The following is a 20,960-nucleotide window of genomic DNA, read 5'->3' on the forward strand; positions in this document are numbered from 1 at the left end:
ACAGAAGGCGCAGTGCGGAGATGCCACAGAAGGCATAGTGCGGAGGCGCCACAAAAGGCGCAGTGGAGGCACCACAGAAGACGGAGTGCGGAGAAGCCACAGAAGGCACAGTGCGGAGGCGCCACAGAAGGCGCAGTGCAGAGGCACCACAGAAGGCGCAGTGCGGAGGCACGACAGAAGGCGCAGTGCGGAGGCGCCACAGAAGGCGCAGGTGCAGTGGTCGCGGCGCCACAGAAGGCGTAGGTGCGGAGGTAGTACAGATATTCACAGATCTATACCAGTGAAGTTGCGATCCCTGCTTAAAATTTGTTTTAACTGCCTTTGACTATTATGCAGGGTTTTGGGTGCATAACTGATGTTTGGTTACTGGTATTGAGTTCAGATAACAACATGATTAATGAATTATCTTTATGTACTAGATCTGGTTGATAACTCTCATAATATCATTGTATATGTATGGATCTGGTGATTGGGTGATTTAGAAGGTTGTTTGATTATGAGCTGCAATGTTGTTGTTGGATCCAGTTTGAAAATTTATGAAAATTGGTCCTTGAAAGAAAAGAAGTAGGGGGTTGTAGCTCCCTTCCAGGAGAGACTGGAAAATGAGAGAGAGTTGTAGCTCTCTGCAGGTTGCAGCCTGCGTACTGGTAAAGGACTGCACCAGTACAAAATCATTGTAACAGGAGTTTCTAATTTGAAAGAAGATAGAGACATATTGCAGCAGGTGGTTTTCACCCACATTGGGTTTCCACCTTATATCTGGTGTTCTTTGGTGTGACTATCTGTTTTTCTTGTTCATGCTCATTATTTTATGGTACTGATATGCAAAAATAATTCAAAGTGTAAATAAGGAAGATTTGTTAAAAGAACTTCATAATACTGATTCAACCCCCCCTCTCAGTATTATTTTCAACAATTGGTATCAGAGCAGGTCCTTCAGAGAAGCTTGATCGCTTGAAGGTAGATCATTCATCATGAGCAACTACGAGAGAGAAGCGGCTTTCAAGGCTTCAGGCAAAGGAGATTACTATGAAGCAAGTCACGTGCCAGAAGAAGAAGAAGAAGAATCAAATTTTGTCAAAATCTTCAAAGGGGTTCTGGAAGGTTTAGAGGTAAGTTACCTTTTAAATGTTTTTCTTGTGGAAGAGTAGGTCATTATGCTGCAAAATGTCCTTATAAGGATAAAGGAAAGGAACCTGCTAGATGGAACAAGAAACAGAGTGCAAACAAGAAAAGTTACTACACTCATGAAGATAGTGATGGTCTATCGATTAGTGATGAAGATGAACAAGGTAATGACTATAAACTGTTAATGGCATTTGAAGATGACGATTATATGGATGCTATAGATGTGGATAGCCTTTTTGAAGAAATTACTAGACTCAAGAGATGTATAGAAGAAAAGAATATGATCATTGATACTCTACAATTTCAAATTGATGAAAAGGAAAAACATCTTGAAAAATTAGAAGGTGAAATTGTTGGTCTTAGAAAAGAGATTGAGAAAACAAAAGCTATTAATCTTAAGTTTGTCAAAGGATCTGAAACTTTGGATGAGATTATCAATGTACAGCGTTCTCCACTAAACAAGATAGGTCTGGGCTATAATGGAGAAACTTCTCAAGCAACCACTTCAAAAAGTTATCTTGATGCAGAAAGAAGGAATGAGCAAAAGCACAATGAAGACCATCAGGCAAGGCAGGGACGAATTGCAAACAGAGACTATCAAGGGCAATCCGTTTTAAGGGTGAACAAAAGCTACAACTAGCCACAGGTAAAATCTTCTCAATTTAGTTCAAGAATGGATGAAAATAGAAATTACAATCATTTGTCTGGTAGATTTGATAACCGCAGAAATTTCTTCAATGGACAATGTTTCTCTTGCCATAACTTTGGTCACGAAGCAACTCAATGTGTTGCATATAAAACAATCATGACTAGAGAAGCTCAAAAACAAAGAAGTATGATCAGGATTACAAAAAGGACCTATAACAACTTTTCAGCTCTTGAAAATGAAGTTGAATGTTCTATTTGCAATAACTTTGGTCATGAAGATTCTGAATGCAGGAGCAGGTTTCAGCAGACAAAGGGACAAGCCTTAAACACCAAAACATGGAGAATAAAGGAACCATAAACAGAAAGATGTGGGATAGCATTCTATGCAGAGGGACAGGAAAATATATGGTACATTGACAGTGGATGTTCGAAGCATATGACAGGTGATAAAGAAAAACTTGAGTCATATTCTGCTCTAGAAAAGGGAAAGAAAGTTTCTTTTCGAAATGATACTCCTGCAACTATAAAAGGAAAAGGCACTGTTCAGTTAAAAGAAAAGGTCAAGGCTGGAAATGATTTGTATGTTGATGGATTGAAACATAATCTTCTAAGTGTCAGCCAGATGTGTGATCAAGGAACCGAGGTGATATTTAGAACAAATGGATGTCTTGTTCGTGATCTTGATACAGGTAAAACGGTGATCAAAGGTAAAAGAACTCCAAATAATCTATAAGTATTTGAAGAAGGACAACAACAATTCTATCTAAGCAAGGATGATGAACACTGGCTATGGCATCGGAGGTTGGGGCATCTAAGCTTTTCACAAATAAGGAAAGCATGCAAATATCAGGCAGTTCGCGATCTTCCAGATATCAAAATTCCAGACAACACCATATGCAAATCATGTCAGTTTGGAAAGCAAACCAGAACTAATTTTCCAGAGAAGGAAGGATCAGCTAGCATGCCTCTTGAGCTAGTACATACAGATACATGTGGTCCATTCAGAAAAAGAACACCTCGAGGAGAAGAATACTTGATATTATTCATTGACGATTTCCCCAGGTTTGTCTGGTTAGGAATAATGAAGCACAAAGATGAAGCATTCGAAAAATTCAAATCCTTCAAAGCCTTGGTTGAAACTGAATCAGGATACAAAATTAAGTGCCTCAGATCTGACAGAGGTGGGGAGTTTACCTCGAATGAATTTTTCGATTTCTGTGAAGAACATGGGATAAGAAGAGAATTCTCTACAGCTAGAACTCCTCAGCAAAATGGAGTTGTGGAAAGAATGAACAGAACAGTCCAACAAATGGCTCGTGCTATGCTTGATGAGTTGGGTACTCCCGTAACTTTCTAGGGTGAAGCTGCACATGCTGTGGTTGTTATTCTCAACAAAACAAATGTCCATGTTAACAGCACTCAAACCCCTCATGAGCTCTGGTGTGGTGAGACTCCTTCGGTGAAGCACTTCAAAATCTTTGGGAGCAAATGTTATATTAAGAATACTGATGAGAAACTTGGCAAACTTGAACCTAGAGCAGATGAAGGCATTCTTCTTGGTTATTCTCCACATAGAAAAGCATACAAGTGCTACAATAATAGACTTGGCAGAATTGTTGACAGCATTGATGTAGTGGTTGATGAGAAGGGATACATTCCTAGGCAAGTACATCATGAAGACATCGAAGAAGATGAAGGCTACCCTCAAAGACAAAATGATGAAGAAGAAGAACCTCAAGAAGAACCATAGGAGCAGACAAGAATAGAAGAGAAGACTCCATCCAGATATGTTCTGAAGAATCATCTAGAATCTCAGATTGTGGGGCAGAAAGAAGCAGGTGTACAAACAAGAAGAACAATTGCAGAAGCTTCAAGCTATTTGGCATTACTCTCTTCCACTGAACCACAAAATGTGAAAGAGGCATGCAAAGATGAATGTTGGGTCAAAGCAATGGATGAAGAACTTGAGCATATCGAAAAGAACAACACTTGGGAGTTGGTTCCTAGACCAAAAGATAAGAATGTTATAGGAACAAAATGGGTCTTCAAAAATAAATTGAATGAAAATGGAGAAGTAATTAGAAACAAGGCCAGACTTGTTTGTAAAGGGTATGCGCAGCAAGAAGGAATAGATTTTGAAGAAACCTTTGCTCCTGTTGCAACACTTGAGGCCATCCGAATGTTCCTTGCTCTCTCAAGCTTTCAAAACTTCAAAGTATTTCAAATGGACGTGAAATCAGCGTTTCTGAATGGAGACTTAGAAGAAGAAGTATATATTGAGCAGCCAGATGGTTTCATTCTTGGAAATGATCCAAATCTTGTATGCAGATTGAAAAAGGCTCTCTATGGTCTCAAACAAGCTCCAAGGGCTTGGTACTATCGTTTGGACAAATATCTTCATCAACAAGGTTTTTCAAAAGGATCAGCAGATAGCAATATTTATATAAAAGTTGAAAATGACAAATTGCTAATAATTTTTGTGCATGTAGATGACATTATCTTTGGCAGCAATGAAGAAGCTATGAGTCAAAGCTTTGCCTTGGTCATGCAGAAAGAATTTGAAATGTCCTTGCTGGGAGAACTGACATATTTCCTTGGTTTGCAAATCCAACAAAAGGAAGGAGGAATCTTTTTGTCTCAAACCAAGTATCTTAAACAATTTTTGAAGAAATATGGCATGGAAGATGCAAAACCAATATGTACACCCATGGTCACAGGATGTAGCCTCAGTGCAAATGATGAATCTACAGCAGTACATCAACCAACCTACAGATCTATGATTGGAAGTCTACTTTATCTGACAGGTACCCGACCGGACATCATGCATGCAGTTGGAATAGTTGGAAGATTTCAGGCAAATCCGAAGGAGACTCATCTTCAGGCAGTGGAGAGAATTTTCAAATATCTTCAAGGGACTCAAAATTATGGTTTATGGTATCCTAGAGATACAAATCTCACACTTCATGCTTATACAGATGCCGATTGGGCCGGAAGCGTGGATGACAGGAAGAGCACAAGTGGTGGCACATTCTTTATGGGTTCCAGACTAGTATCTTGGTTCAACAAGAAACAGAGTTCGATTGCCTTATCTACAGCTAAAGCAGAATATGTTGCTGCTGCATCTTGCTGCACTCAACTCCTTTGGATGATGCAGACCTTGCAGGATTTTCAAATCACTTGTACACCACCTATCTCCATCTTATGTGATAACACAAGTGCAATCAACATCTCAAAGAACCCAGTCATGCATTCAAAAACCAAGCACATACCAATCAAGTATCATTTTCTTCAGGAACAAGTGCTTGAACAGAAGGTCAAGTTGGAGTATGTTCCTTCTAAGGAACAAGTTGCTGATATACTCACCAAACCATTGCCCAGGGAGACATTTGAATACCTCAGGCAAAAGCTGGGGGTTGTTGATGCATCATCTTGTTGTTGAATCTCTTCTGATTGTTGGTTGTACGGGAATATGCGTACATGTGCTGGGTTGCGGATTGGTTGAAGATCAAATAGCACTAGTTCAGGGGGAGCTTATAATGCATTGTTGGCATTATGGAGGATGTACAGAAGGCGATCATGGATGCTGATCTGAATATTACTGCAATATGTCCCTATCCCTTTCATGGTCATTTATGGTGTTTGGTGGATTATGTTTCTTCTTTACAGATCTGGTTCATATTCAAGGGGAGCATGCTCTTAGGGGGAGCATAACCCTTTGCCCTTGATGTCAAAGGGGGAGAATGAGCTGAAGATTTTGAGGTTGCCATCAAGTCCAAAGGCGGAGATTGTTGGCATTATGATTCTGGTATGGATTTATGATACATATGTTGTACTTGATGGCAACCCACTCATCTCAGATGATAAATTATAGTGCAGAAAAGTTTACGCACTTATATGCAGAGAAAAGCTTATTCTATGTAGAGAAAAGTTCACGCACTTATATGCAGAGAAAAGTTTATTTCATGTAGAGAAAAGTTCACGCACTTTTATGCAGAGAAAAATTTATTTCATGTAGAGAAAAGTTTATTTCATGTAGAGAAAAAGTTCACGCACTTTCATGTTGGAGAACTTACCTTTGGTCCATGGTAGTTAGTCCTTGGTATTTGAACCTATGGTTTTGGACCATGGTACCTCGTCAAAAGTGTGTATATGTTGGAGAACTTACCTTTGGTCCATGGTGGTTAGTCCTTGGTATTATTGAGCCCCATGTTTTTGGGCCCCTTGTATTGGCTATCTATGGTATTGATCCATGATTTTAGGAAGAAGCTTGCCTATATAAAGCAAAGGAGATGACTTGGCTAATTCATTCTTGCAAATCGAATATCTTAAGATCTGAAATATTGGGTTATTATTTTAAAAGTTTGATCTATGAAAGGGAAGTTGAAAGTGAATCTGTGAAGGGTGATCTCTCGAGCGCTACAGCTGCGGAAGTGCGGAGGCGCCACAGAAGGCGCAGTGCGGAGGCGCCACAGAAGGCGCAGTGCGGAGATGCCACAGAGGCGCCACAGAAGGCGCAGTGCGGACACGCCATAGAGGCGCCACAGAAGGCGCAGTGTGGAGGCGCCACAGAAGGCGCAGTGTGGAGACGCCACAGAAGGCGCAATGCGGAGGCGCCACAGAAGGCGCAATGCGGAGGCGCCACAGAAGGCGCAGTACGGAGGCGCCACAGAAGGTGCAGTGCAGAGACGCCACAGAAGGCGCAGTGCGGAGGCGCCACAGAAGGCGTAGTGGAGGCGCCATAGAAGACGGAGTGCGAAGACGCCACAGAGGCGCCACAAAAGGCGCAGCGCGGAGGCGCCACAGAAGGCGCAGTGCGGAGGCGCCACAGAAGGCGCAGGTGCGGTGGTCGTGGCGCCATAGAAGGTGCAGGCGTGGAGGTAGTACAGATATCTGCAGATCTATACCAGTGAAGTTGCGGTCCCTGCTTAAAATTTGTTTTAACTGCCTTTGACTATTCTGCAGGGTTTTGGGTGCATAACTGATGTTTGGTTACTGGTATTGAGTTCAGATAACAACATGATTAATGACTTATCTTTATGTACTAGATCTGGTTGATAACTCTCATAATATCATTGTATATGTATGGATCTAGTGATTGGGTGATTCAGAAGGTTGTTTGATTATGAGCTTCAATGTTGTTGTTGGATCCAGTTTGAAAATTTATGAAAAGTGGTCCTTGAAAGAAAAGAAGTAGGGGGTTGTAGCTCCCTTCCAGGAGAGACTGGAAAACGAGAGAGAGTTGTAGCTCTCTGCAGGTTGGAACCTTCGTACTGGTAAAGGACTGCACCAGTACAAAATCATTGTAACAGGAGTTTCTAATTTGAAAGAAGATAGAGACATATTACAGCAGGTGGTTTTCACCCACATTGGGTTTCCACCTTATATCTGGTGTTCTTTGGTGTGACTATTTGTTTTTCTTGTTCATGCTCATTATTTTATGGTACTGATATGCAAAAATAATTTAAAGTGTAAATAAGGAAGATTTGTTCAAAGAAGTTGATAATACTGATTCACCCCCCCCCTCTCAGTATTATTTTCAACATATGACTGCGCTAATCAACAATTGAATGATTTAAATTATGATTTGGGACATAACACTTGTGATTAGGATTTAATCATAGGATGGTTCTGGATTGCGTTGGGTGGCATTTATGATAGACTTTAATTCTGCTGTGTTGGTGATACTTGCCTCGGTTACTGTTTCTCGCTCTTTGGTTTACGCCAAAACCCTGCCTTCTATGTCATTTCTTCATTTTTGCTCTTGTGATTTTACTGCACTGAGGGTTTGGTCTAGAAGTGAGTTTCCTGCTGCAAATGTATGGAGGTGAGCCACAATCTCTGCATGCGCCCAGCTATGGGTTGTGCTGGTTGTTGGTATGGCACCTTCATTTGTTCTGGTGGCATCGTTGCTTGGTTCCTTGGCCACAGTGTGATGGTTCTGCTCGTCTATGTAAGAGAATGGCTACTGTCTTTGTCTGTTCAGTTGCTAAACTTGTCTCTTCTCCACCATTATCATTTTATTGAGGTTCTTCTGCTTGTTAGATTTGATTAATGGGTTTGCATGCTACAGGTCATAGTCACAGTGGCCTCCTCTGCTCGCAGTTCTCTTCAGGTATGCTATCTATCCATGATTTGTTTTCCCTCTCTGTCTTCCTCCAATTCTAACAAGAATGGCTCCTTGGACTTAGGGAATCACCGTGGACTGTGACTCAGTGGGTTTGCATTCTTCCCATGCGACTATCTCCAAGTAAACAGTTTTTTCACTCTACATTCAGTTCCATACTCTTCATTTGCTTCTCGCCTTTTTCTCTATTGACAGTTGGCTTACAATGTTTCCTTGTTTTGTTTTCACAGGTGGGGGTTCTTTCCTTGGAGTGGTTTTTGAAATTGATACAACTTTTTCCTGGTAGGCTCTGCCACTGTTATCAATTTGTTTTTACTAGTTGGTCTTTGTTGGTTTGCTCGGAAAAGTCTCAGTCTTCATCCACTTGAAATTCTCTGTCATTGCTATGCGACCTGGGTTAGTTTGGTACAAACCCTTTATATTCTACAACTTTGTAATTGTAAAGCATTGTTTGGAGGGTGGCCATAAAAAACCCTCGCCCTTAGTGTTCTACTAGTTTTATTGTTCTTCCGCCACTCGAATGGGTATTCTGGATTGTTATATGTATACAAATATTTTTCTTTTGTACGAAATGAAAAGAATTAACAGTGGATTTTGGTTATACTTCGTTACCTCCATCCCGAGTTTTGTTTCTCAGTGCTTATATTCTCGTTCTTGGTCAAACTATTCGTAATGTGATTTGATTTTGTTATGGAACTCTATATGTCTGCTACCAGTCTTCATGCTGGGAATACTCCACCAATTTCTCTGTCTGCTTTTTGTTCTTTAGGAGAGAAAATACATGAAAAGTATAGGCATGCACAGTATTTTCTTAGTTTATTTTACTTAATGATTAAGGGAAAAGTAAGTAAATATTATAATAACTGTTACAAATGGACCCGAAAGAAAGAAATTATTCTCTGTATTGTATTTCTATTCTCATATGCTGAACCCCTCCATGATTGTATTACATTGATTTTTATATTGTGATGCAATAGTTACTCAAACTGTTCTTGGTTACCATACAGTTACCCTTTGCAGTTACATAGTTGATAATATTGTTGGGTTTTTTTGTATTGTAGGAGTTACAAAAGTACTATAGGAGTTACAATATTACAATTTTTGTTTATGAACAGACACCTGTAAGCTGGACTAAGAAAATGACAAAACAATGAAACTATTTTGACACTACCCTAACTGTACTATTTCTAATGTTTCTTAAATAATTAATAATAAAACAAACTAATTCCTAGACATTGTTTTATGTATAAAACATAAATGAAATTAAAAGCTTTTGAACCTGTCCTTCTTGGCTGAGACCAACACCCAGTCATGATGCCCTTAGTTGGATGCTCCTGCATCAGGCTTCTAGGGTAAGAAAAATTCATGACTTCGTTCCATGAGCTTCTCGACTGAATAACCCACCTGCTCTATCTGTCTAGCATTAAGCCATGAACTATCCTCAATAGGAGGGTTCTTCCACTTGACTAGATATTGCAGATACTCTTTTCGCCGAGTTTGCTTGGCTACTTGAGTGTCGAGGATCCTCTTGATCCCGAGGGGCTGAGTGTAAGGCATTTGTCTCATCCAAGCATTACTTTCCTCCTGTGTGTCCCATGTAGGCCGTGTGGTACTGTGTTCTTCTAGATCAGTAGTGTATGGAAACAGATCTGCCACATTAAACATGGGTGAGATGCCTATTCCTGGTGGCAGCTGTAATTCATAAGCATTTGCTGATAATTTCCAAAGAACTTTGGAGGGGCCTATCTTTTTGTACTTCAGCTTGTTATATGCACCTCTAGGATAATGCTCCTTGCGCAAATGCATAAGGACTTCATCCCCTACATTGAATTGCACCTCTCTTCATTTCAAATCTACTCGTTGCTTATATTTTTGGCTGCTGTCCTGTAACTTTATTTTCACCTGCTCGTGTAAATCATTCATTACTTTAGCGAATCCTCCCCATTAGCACTCCGTCTTTCCTGTTGTCCTAGATCTCGTAATTCATGTACTCCGCGAGGATGCATACCATATAAGATCTAAAAAGGACTGTAACCCGTGCTGCGATTGGGTGAGTCATTGTAAATGAACTCCTCCTAGGCAAGTACTCGATCCCACATTCGTGAATTTTCATCGATCAAAGTTCGTAGTAGGTTCCCCAGACTTCTATTTACCACCTTTGTTTTCCCGTCAGTCTACGGGTGATAAGAAGAGCTAAAATTTAACTATGTGTCCATCTTCTTCCATAGGGTGTGCCAAAAGTTCCCTGTAAACTTCACGTCCCTATCAGAGAGAATGGACTTAGGAAGACCATGTAGCCTAACGACCTCTGTAAAGAACAAGTGGACCACGCGAGTGGCATCATTGCTTTTTCTGCAAGGGATGAAATGTGCCATCTTCGAAAACCAGTCCACTACTACCATCACCGAATCATAACCCCGTTGTGTCCTTGGTAGACCCAAGATGAAGTCCAAGCTGACTGAGTCTCATGGTCTACTTGGAATGGGAAATGGCATGTAAAGTCCCATATTATGATTGTGTCCTTTTGCCAACTGACAAACTTTACATCTAGTCACAAACCTCTGCACATTCCTTCACATTTTTTTCCAATAACAAAAACGGCTAAGCTACTCTAATGTTTTGTCTATGCCGAAATGTCTAGCTAGACCTCCACGGTGTTTCCCCCAAATGATATTCTCTCTCATTGAGCAATCGAGGATTCATAACTCTCCCCCTCTAAACAATAGCTTCTCCTGCAAATTATAGTCTAACCACAGACTATTTTTTCTTACCAAAGGATTCTGACAAATTTCATAAGCCTCCTTGAAATCCATGTCAGTTTGATACAAGTCTTTCAAATGCTCAAAGCCCAGCACTTGTATAGTGCTCTCCTGCAAGGCTAAGGTTCTTCTGCTCAACGCATCTGCCACCTTGGCCTGCCCGCTGATGTGTTTCAACACAAAGGTGAAACTCTACAAATATTTAACCCACTTAGCATGCTTGTGATTCAGCTTGTTCCGTTACATCACATATTGCAGTCCAGAATTATTCAAGAATAAATCAAAATCATTGCCCAACAAATAGTGTCTCCAATGCTTCAGTGCTTGGATGACAGCATAGAATTCCTTGTCATAGGATGAATACTTCTTCCTGTTTCATTCAATTTCTCACTGAAAAATGAAACAAGTTTGTCTTCTTGGCTAAGTACAGCTTGCATCACAGTGAACCTGAAAAAGATTTTTAAAATCTAGCAATCTCAGGATCGGTCTCTCTGTGATATTCTTCTTTAGTAGCTGAAAACTCCTTTCTGCTACCTCATTCCAATGAAAAGGCTGACTTTCCTTCTTTATAGTATCCAACATAGGTGCGCACATTTCTCTGAAATTTCTCCCAAATTTTTAGTAACAACTTGCCAGCCCATGAAAACTACATACCTCAAACAGACTTTTAGGGGATGGCTAGTTGAAAATTGCTGCAATATTCTCTGGGTCCATCTTCAACTCATTTTATGCAATCACGAAACCCAAATAAATCAATTCTTTTTGCACAAAAGCTCATTTTTTTCAGATTTATCAGCAACTTTTTTCTGCTGCAATTTTTCCAGCACTTTGCAAACATGTCCAAAGTGTTCCTCCCTCATCTTGCTAAAAATTAATATATCATCCAGGTACAATATTACAAACTTCCCAATGAATTCTTTCAGCATTTCGTTCATCAATCGCATAAAGGTACTGGGTGCATTGCTCAGTCCGAATGGCATTACCAGCCACTCATACAATCCTTCATTATTTTTGAAGGTTGTCTTCCACTCATCCCCTTCTCGGTTTCGAATATGATGATACCCACTCTTTAAATCAATCTTTGAAAAATATGTTGCCCCGCTCAGGTATTCCATCATGTCATCCATCCGTGGCATTGGAAATCTATATCAGATGGTAATCTTGTTGATGGCCCTCGAATCTGTGCACATCCTCCATTCTCCTCCTTTCTTGGGAGCAAGAACTGTCGAAACTGCACAGGGGCTCAAACTCTCCCTTATCAGCCCTTTATCTCGCAATTCCTACACTTGTTTTCTGATCTCCTCATTGTCTTTGGGGCTCATCTGATACGTTGCAGTATTCAGTGGACTTGCTCAAGGTATAAAGTCAATATGATGACTTATACTTCTCTTGGGAGGCAATTTATCTGGCAAGTCATCCACTACTATATCGCTGAACTCCTGTAGCATCTACTGAATTTCCACGAGCAAATCTGACACCTCTATGTGTAGCAGCACTATTTTTTTTCTTCTTACAACAGCATAGCTTACTTCACTGTCTTCAATCTGCTTCAAAAATTGTTTTCTGCCCATTAGTAACACTTTCGTCCTGCTTGCTTCCGCTGTCTCTTCTTCCTTGATGGTCACAAGCATGTGCTTGATCCCATCTTTTACAAACTTATAACAGTTTGTCTTCCCGTCATGTACTACCTTCCTATCATACTGCCATGGCCTGCCTAGAAATATATGACATACATCCATCAGCATTATATCACAAATGACCTTATCTTTATATCTGCCGATATGGAACTCCAATTCGCATTGCTTATCCACCAACAATTGATGGCCTTTTTGCAGCCATGATACCTTGTAAGGAGTGGGGTGCTTCAACTGCTTCAACCCCAACTTCTCCACCATCTCCGTGGCAGCCAGATTATCTATGCTCCCACTATCGATAATCATCTTATGCCATTTGTCGTGTGACTTACAAACTATCTGGTGCAAGGCTTTCCTTTGAGTCTGTTCAGATGTTTCTTTGGCTGGTTTCAGCAACGCCTTGTACAAAACTAAGGCTTCCCCTGTTTATGACACATTTTGTGCTTCTTAGGGAGGTGCCTCTACTTCCTCTGGCTATGCGGCATACACACCCCTCTGTCCAACTTGTTCTGCCTCAGGACACTGACAAGATCTGTGCCCCCACTTGTAGCACCTGTAACACTAATAATTAGCTCCTCTGCCTTGGCCATTTCCTCTTCCTCGTTGATAAGGCCTGCCACCTCTCGTGCGGTCACCTTTTTCTGTTGTCCAAGAAGCTTTGGAACCGCTGCCTTCTTCACTATTGCTGGTAGTTCGCCCTCTCCCATAAGATTGTCCTCTTCCTCTGCCAGTTCCCCATCCTCTCCTAGCATTTTTTTTTTGGTGATCTTCTCCTCTGCTTTCATAGCACTCTGGTATGCTTCTTCTATGTTTTTCAGGGAAAGAATGATGATTTCATCTAATATTTCTAACGTTAAACCATTTATGTACCTTACTGTTTTCTCTAGGGTGTCCTCCATATAACCAGCTCTTAATTTTACTCGGTAGAATTCTTAAGTGTACTCTCTTACAATCATCCCTTTCTGCTTCAAATTTTTCACTTGCCAACGCAGTACAATCTGGTAATCCTTGGGCAGAAATTTGCCTTTCAACTTGGCCACCATCCCTGACCATTTATTTATTGGAAACTTATTCATCTTCCTTCTCTCTATTTGGACACTGTCCCACCACAGGTTTGTGTGTCCCTTCAGCTTTGTTGCAGCAAACTTAACTTTTTGATCTTCACACCTCTTCACACTCAAAATATTTATCCAGTTCGTTGATCCAGTCCAACAGAACCTCTGTGGACAAGCTACCGTCATAATTTGGGATTTCTAGTTTAGGTTTACTGCTCGCTAATAGGACCGACCTCAACAGTCTCATTTTTGGCCCTTCTTCATTTGATCCATCTATTGTCACTATGGCTTCATCTTCGTTATCATCTCCTACCTCTGGATCCTGATTTCCTCCCACAATCCTTCATCTGCTGCTCTCCGAGCACCTCATCCACCTCCTCGTCTTCCAACTTCCATTTCTCCGAAAAAAACACTAAATCCTGCTTTGATATTGCTATGATGGGACCAGCCCACAATTCCACATGGTTGACAATAATATATGAATGTGCTAATCAATAATTAAATAATTTAAATTATGATTTGGGACTTAACACTTGTGATTAGGATTTAATGATAGAATGGTTTTGGATTGCATTGGGTGGCATTTATGACAGACTTTAATTCTGCTGTATTGGCGGTACTTCCCTCGGTTACTGTTTCCCGCTCTTTGGTTTACACCAAAACCCTGCCTTCTATGTCATTTCTTCATTTTTGCTCTTGTGATTTTCCTGCACTGAGGGTTTGTTTTGGAAGTGAGGTTTTTTGTTGGAAATGTATGGAGGTGAGCCATGAGCTTTGCTTGCACCCAACTATGGGTTGTGCTACTTGTTGGTATGGAACTTTCGTTTGTTTTGGTGGCTTCATTGCTCGATTCCTTGGGCACAATGTGATGGTTTCGCTCTTCTATGTAAGAGAATGGCTATTGTCTTTGTTTGTTTGGTTGTTAAACTTATCTTTGCTCCACTGTTCTCATTTTATTGAGGTTCTTATACTTGTTAAATTTGATTAATGGGTATGCATGCTACAGGTCATAGTCTTGGTGGCCTCCTCTGCTCACAGTTATCTTTAGGTATGTTGTCTCTCCATGATTTGTTTTCCCTCTCTATCTTCCTCTAGTTCTAACAGGAACAACTCCTTGGTCTCAGGGTATCACTGTGGACTGTGACTCAGTGGGTTTGCATTCTTCCCATGTGACTATCTCCAGGTAAACAATTTATTCATTGTACATTTAGTTCCATACTCTTTGTTTGCTTCTCACCTTTTTCTCCGTTGACAGTTGGCTGACAATGTTGCCTTGTTTTGTTTGCACAACTGGGGGTTCGTTCCTTGGTGTGGTTGATGAAAGTGCTACGACCTTTTCCCGATAGGATCCTCCACTATTATCAATTTGTTTTTACTAGTTGGTCTCTGTCGGTTTGCTGGGCAGAGTCCCAGTCCTCATCCACTTGAACTTCTCTATCGTCACTATGCGACTTGGGTTAGTCTAGTACAAACCTTCATTTGTATCCCGTAATTTTGTAATTGTAAAACGTTGTTTGGATGGTGGTCATCCAAAACCCTCGCCCTTAGGGTTCTGTTGGTTGTATTGTTCTTTCGCCGCTCGAATGGGTATTCTGGACTATTATATGTATACAAATATTTTTCTTTTGTCGGAAATTAAAAGAATTAAAAGTGGATTTCGGTTATACTTCATTACGTCCATCCTGGGTGTTTTTGCTCAACGCTTATATTCTCGCTCTTAGTCAAACTATTCGTAATGTGATTTTCTTTCGCTGTGGAACTCTGTATGTCTACTACCAGTCTTCATGCTAGGAATACTTGTCGAATTTCTTTGTCTGCTTTCTGTTCTTTAGGAGAGAAAATAAATGAAAAGGATAGGCATGCACAATAATCTCTTAGTTTGGTTTACTCAATGATTAAAGGAAAAGTAAGTAAATATTACAATAACTATCACAGATGGACACGAATGAAAGAAATTATTCTCTGTATTGTATTTTTGTTCTCATATGCTGAACCCCTCCATGATTGTATTACATTGATTTTTATATTGTGCTGGAACAGTTACTCAAACTATTCTCGATTACCATACAGTTACCCTTTGTAGTTACATAGTTGATAATCTTGTTTGGTTTTCTTGTATTGTAGGAGTTACAAAAGTATTGTAGGAGTTATAATATTACACTTTTTGTTTATGAACAGACACCTGTAAGATGGACTAAGAAAATAACAAAATAATGCAACTATTGTGACACTACCCTAATTGTATTGTTTCTAATGTTTCTTAACTAATTAATAATAAAACAAACTAATTCCTAGACACTATTTTATTTATAAAATGTAAATGAAATTAAAAGTTTTTGAACTTGTCCTTCTTGGCTAAGACCAACACCCGGTCATGATGCCCTTAGCCGGATGCTCCTACATCATTTGATCCCCATATCTACACTTAAAATGGGTCTATGATGGTATATATTGGACACATTACTATGATAATTTGTCATTAAATAACATTATACTTAATATATATCTTGCATATTAATCTATTATTCATTAAGTAAGCCTCAACCAACTTCGTTTTTAACATAAAAGTACAAATAATAAATAATAAATAAATTATGCTAATACTCACATTCAACATTTAATTTGATCCTAAAAAAATATTTTCTCCTTAACTCTAAAATTATGGAAACTTCCTACAATAGTATGTAATGATGATGATGATGATAATGATGATTATTATCCACTAAGACCAAATATCATATATAAGAAGGTAAAAATATATTGCTAAATGTTATTTCGAATTTTATTGTTATGCTAAAAAACCATGAAAAGAAGTGCTTCAAGATCATCATAATTTTGTTTAGTTAAACAATCAAGAAGCTTGTTAGCATCACAAATATTTTGAAATTTTATTCCAATATGAGTATAAAGTGGATGATCTATGAGAGCTTTATTAATCTTCAACCATATTCCTAGTGCTGCAATGGTGATAGATTTTTAAATTGTGCTAACACTCTTTTAGTAATAATCATAACTTAACACATACATGATATTTAATATATCAAATTATAATTAAATTGGTTAATAATAATAACATACACATCATTATTTTCATAAAATAACCTTAACAAACTTATCTTTTAATATAGACCATAAAAATATTAAAATAGATAATGTAGTGAATCCAGATTAAGATGTGAAAGATATTCTTTTGCAAGTTTATATAAATTTGTTTTATAAATTTTATCATGATAATTTTACACAGAAAATGGTGAATATCTACATTAAAATTAATGAACTACGTGACTTTCTAATTCCTCATTTTGGAAAAAACTTAATCTAGTTAAAGTTCTAAATAATAGTATATATTGGACACATTACTAAGATCATTTGTCATTAAATAACTTTATACTTAATATATATCTTGCATATTAATCTATTATTCATTAAACAAGCCTCAATCAACTTCTTTACCAACATAAAAGTAAAAATAATAAATAAAAATAAATTATGCTACTACTCACATTCAACATTTAATTTGATCCTAATTTTTTTTTTCTCCTCAACTCTAAAATGGTGAAAACTTCCTACAATAGTATGTAATTATAATGTTGATAATGATGATTATCATCCACTAAGACCAAATATGGTATATAAGAAGCTAAAAGGATGTTACTAAAAGTTATTTCAAATTTTATTGTTATGCTAAAAAAGCATTAAAAGAAGTGTTTCAAGATCATCATAATTTTGTTTAGTTAAATAATCAAGAAGGTTGGTAGCATCACAAATATTTTGAAATTTAATTCCAATATGAGCATAAAATGGATGATCTATGAGAGTTTTTTAATATTCAGCCATATTACTAGTCTTTCAAATGTGATAAACTTTTAAATTCTGCAACATTATCTTAGTAATAATCGTAAATTAACACATACATGATATTTACTATATCAGATTATAATTAAATGGGTTAATAATAGTAACATACACATCATTATTTTCATAAAATAACCTTAATTTTTTTTCTTTTAATATAAACCATAAAAAATATTAAAGTAGATTATGTAAGCAATCTAGATTAAGATGTGAAAGATTTGCTTGTGCAAGTTTATATAAATTTGTTTTATAATTTTATCATGATAATTTTTACACAAAAAATTGTGAATATCTACATTAAAATCAGTGAACTAAGTGACTTTCTAATTCCTCATTTTGAAAAAACTTAATCTAGTTAAAGTTCTAAATAATTGTATACATTGGACACATTACTAAGATCATTTGTCATTAAATAACTTAATACTTAATATATATATTGCATATTAATCTATTATTCATAAAGAGAGCCTCAATCAACTTCTTTATTAACATCAAATTACAAATAAGAAATAAAAATAAATTATGCTACTACTCACATTCAATATTTAATTTCATCCTAAATTTCTTTTTCTCCTCAACTCTAAAATGGTGCAAACTTCCTAAAATAGTATGTAATTATGATAGTGATAATGATGATTATCACCCACTAAGACCAAATATGGTAAATAAGAAGGTAAAAAGATATTACAAAAAGTTATTTCAAATTTTATTGTTATGCTCAAAGAACATTAAGAGAAGTGTTTCAAGATCATCATAATTTTGTTTAGTTAAACAATCAGGAAGGTTGGTAGCGTCACAAATATTTCGAAATTTAATTCCAATATGAGTATAAACCGGATGATCTATGAGAGTTTTTTAATATTCAACCATATTACTAGTGTTGCAAAGGTCATAGACTTTTAAATTGTGCCAACATTATCTTAGTAATAATCGTAACTTAACACATACATGATATTTACTATATCAGATTATAATTAAATGGGTTAATAATAGTAACATACACATCATTATTTTCATAAAATAACCTTAAAAAACTTATATTTTAATATAAACCATAAAAATATTAAAATAGATCATGTAAGGAATCCAAGATTAAGATGTGAAAGATTTGCTTTAGCAAGTTTATATAAATTTGTTTTATAATGTTTATCATGATAATTTTTACACAAAAAATGGTGAATATCTACATTAAAATTAGTGAACTAAGTGACTTTCTAATTCCTCATTTTGGAAGAACTTAATCTAGTTAAAGTTCTAAATTCTAGATCCACTGAATACTTCCAAAATTTAATAAAATATGTGTTAACCTATGCACATGAAGCAAAATATAAGAATTTGTTTTTAAATCTAAAGTTGAAATTAGCTGTTTTGGCTTCAAGGGGATGCCTTTGTTGCTGAGGGGTTTCTCTCGGGCCTGTGGTAGACCTTGTTCCGTGGGAGATCTATGAGATCAATTCTAGTGGTAAAAGAAGATGGCGATTAGTGGAAAGATAGAGATCGAGAAATTTAATGGTCAAAGTTTTGAGTTGTGGAAACTCAAGATGGAGGATCTGTTGGTGGATAAAGATCAGTGGATTGCGGTATATCTAGGTACTAAACCAATGGGAGTGTCCGATGAAGAATGGAAGAAGTTGGATCGGAAGGCAAAGAGCGCAATATGATTGTGTGCTCAGATTTGAGTATTTCTAAATGTATTAGGGGAAGCTACGACGAAGGCTTTGTGGGACAAGTTAGGTACTTTGTATCAATCTAAGTCTCTGGTGAATAAACTATTCTTGTGGAAGAAGTTGTATAACCTAAGGATGAATCTAAATGCATTTAATACTGTCATAAGTCAGTTAGTATCTATTGATATTATTTCATATGAAGATAAGTGCATCAGTTTTTTTTGTTCTCTACCAGATTTGTGGGATAGTCTGGTTATTTCAATAGGTATCAATGCAACTGCCTTGTAGTTTGATGAAATAGTTTCAGCCTTGCTAACGGAGGAGATGAGACGGAAAAATATGGAGAGCCAGAATGGTGATGCTTTGTTTGTACGAGGATGGTCCCAGAACAGAAACAAAAATAAGTCATCGAGTGGGAGATCTAAATCTAGAGGGAGATCTAAATCTCAAGGAAAACCTGTAAAGGTGGTGTGCTAGAAATGTGGAAAGGAATGGCACTTCAAAAGGGACTGTAAATCTAAAGCTCCTGATAGAGGAAAGGGATTTGATGTTGCTTCTTCTATAGAGGTGAAAACCACCTCAGATGAAGGTGGGGATGTGTACATGGCTTCTTTAAGTAGACTTGTAGATCATGAGGCATGGTTGATTGACTCAAGTGCATCCTTTCACTCCACTCCCCATAGAGAGTGGTTCTGCAAGTATCAGAAATACGATGGTGGTGATGTCTTCTTGGAGGATGATAGGAAGGCTAGAATCGTTGGTCATGGAGAAGTAAAGTTGAAGTTTTAAGGTGGAAGGGTTACAACACTTCCAAGTGTTCTACATATTCCTACATTGGCTAGAAATCTAATTTCTGTAAGAAAGCTAGATGATGCAGGTGTAAAGGCAGTGTTCAAGAAATATACCTGCAAGATGGTTTGGGGAGCACCGGTATTGATGTGGGGAGGTCGGATTGGAACTCTGTACAAGCTGCAAGGTAGCACTGTTGTTGATGGGTGCAACAATTTTCTGGCTCCTGAAGGTGGAGCTAAAAATCTAGTGGTCTCTAGAGAGAAGACCATGTTGTGGCATCAAAGGCTTGGACATATTGGAGAGAAGGGCCTTCGAATACTTCATGGTAAAGGTATGGTAGAAGGTATGAGTAATAGCTCTCTGGAATTTGATTTCTGTGAAAATTGTATATACGGGATGCAAAATCATGTGAGTTTCCCCTCTGGTGGTAAGAGGGCGAAACAGATATTAGAGCTTGTGCAAAGTGTTGTGTTTGGACCTGTGAAGGTTCCATCACTAGGTAAGTCTGTGTACTATGTATCATTTATAAATGACTTCTCAAGGAATACATGGATATATTTCCTTAAGAAGAAATCTGAAGTCTTTGACAGGTTTAAAGAATTTAAGTCTTTGGTGGAAAACCAGATAGAAAAGAATATAAAGGTGCTGACGACAGATAACGATGGGGAGTTTTGCAATAAGGAATTTGAAGAATTCTGTAAGAAGTGTGGTATAAAACAACAAAAGACTACTCCATATACACCTCATAAAAACGGAGTTGCAGAAAGAATGAACAAGACATTGATGGAAAGGACATGAAGCATGCTGAGTGGTGCCGCATTAGGACAAGAATTTTAGGCAAAGGCAGTGGAGATAGCATGTTACCTGGTCAACAAATCACCTTCATTAGTGTTGGAGGATAAGACTCCACAAGAGGTATGGACTGTTAAGAAACCCCCTATTTCATCTGAGGGTATTTGGATGTGATGCATATGTACATGTTCTAAAGGAGAAACAAACCATGTTGGATAGTAAATATGAAAAGTGCATCTTTATGAGGTACAAGCATGGTTTAAAGGGTTATAAGCTTTGGAACTTAACAATAAGGAAGGTTGTGTACAGTCGACATTTGGTGTTTAAAGAGGTGAAAGATGTTATTAAACATGAAGTCTAACCAAAGGAACCTGAGAAGATAGAGCTTGAGCTATAGGAGGAAGAATTAGACTCTACAGTAGAGGAGGAATCAGAAGATGAAGAGCCACAAACTCCGGGTGTGAGAGGATCAGTTCGAGAAAGAAGGTAGCCAGAAAGGTATAGTC

Source organism: Pinus tabuliformis, chromosome 8 (genome assembly GCF_031772625.1).
Source record: "Pinus tabuliformis cultivar Carrire ecotype Pingquan chromosome 8, CPIR1, whole genome shotgun sequence".
Lineage (NCBI taxonomy): Eukaryota > Viridiplantae > Streptophyta > Pinopsida > Pinales > Pinaceae > Pinus > Pinus tabuliformis.